The 1,168-nt window shown below is 65.1% G+C and overlaps 1 protein-coding gene across 1 annotated transcript in view; it reads left to right on the plus strand.

Annotated features, from left to right (window-relative positions):
- The window catches only part of RALGDS (ral guanine nucleotide dissociation stimulator), a 35,844-nt gene that overhangs the window by 19,467 nt on the left and 15,209 nt on the right, over window positions 1-1,168 (plus strand). The gene's annotated exons all lie outside the window — the stretch shown is intronic.

Here is a 1,168-nt window from a genome sequence, read left to right on the forward strand (position 1 = left end):
CCAGAGGAGACGCAGAGGTGGGTGGACAGGGCCCTGGCCTGGCAGGTGGATGGCAGGCCCCTGACGTCACCCAGCACCGTGGCCTCCTCTAGGTGGGGGAGGGATGTGTGAGGCGGGGAGGACGCTAAGCGTCTGTCTGGGGTTTTCTGCTTCAGGACGGGGGATTTCTCCTCCGGATGGCAGGGCTTGACCTGCCTGAGTGTGGGCTGTAGGGGTGTGTGGAGTGGGAGGGTGTGCTCGGGCTGGGGGAACCTCCGCCTGTGGGTTCCCTGCTGACTTCCCAGAAACGCCTGGCTCTCTCTCTGGAGGAGGCGAAGGGCCAGGAGCCCCGGCATGTTGCCCTGGCTTTCCCGTTGGTGCGATGCCCGGAGTGGGAGGGCGGCCTCAGGTCAGAGGAAGTGGATTTCCGGAGGATGGCTTTCCAGGCCTCCCGGAACCCTCCCAGAGCCCTGGAGGTAGGAGGTGAGAGGCCCAGCCACCCGCCCACCTCAGCCCTGAGCCCAGGGGGCACTGATGTCCGGGGGTACAGGACCCTGGGCACCTGGTTCCTACCCAGGGCCCCAGCTGAGGCAGCGGGCTTTAGGGAAGGGCTGTTGGCGGGGCCCAGGCTGAGTCAGCGCTTTCACTGGGCCTTCTCTGAGGGGGGGCAGTGACCCGTGATCCCAGCTACCGGCACTGACCTTGTGACTGATGGCAAGCACCTCCCCGCTCCTCCCTAAACTTGCAGAGTTCTGTCTCTTTACTCCTAGCCCCCACCCCCCTCTCCACCCTCCCCAACTTCCAGCTCACCTCATCCCTGGTCAGGAGCAGTGGGAGAGGAGACCGTGTGGACCCCAGGGCAGCAATGACCAAGGCCTTGATCAGGCCTTGGTCGAAGCCCCCCCAACAAAGCCTGTCTGCCCCGCGGAGGGTAGCACCTTTTAAAACAGGGGCCTCTCTGCCCGGGGTCCAGGAGCTGCCAGATGCCCCACCCCCCACTCCTGGCCCAGGGCAAGTCCTGTGGTTTGTGGTTCTGTGGAAGTCCGGGCGCCAGCCTTCTCATGCTGTGCCCGTGCACATGATGACAGGCAGGGAACTGGGAACTCCGTGGTTGCCCAAGAGGCGCGAGGCCATGAACGAGCAGAAGGGGAAGGAGGCGCCTCGGCTTGTGGCCGTTGAAGACGCCCAT

Source organism: Bison bison, unplaced genomic scaffold (assembly GCF_000754665.1).
Source record: "Bison bison bison isolate TAMUID 2011002044 unplaced genomic scaffold, Bison_UMD1.0 scf7180017864375, whole genome shotgun sequence".
Classification (NCBI taxonomy): Eukaryota; Metazoa; Chordata; class Mammalia; order Artiodactyla; family Bovidae; genus Bison; species Bison bison.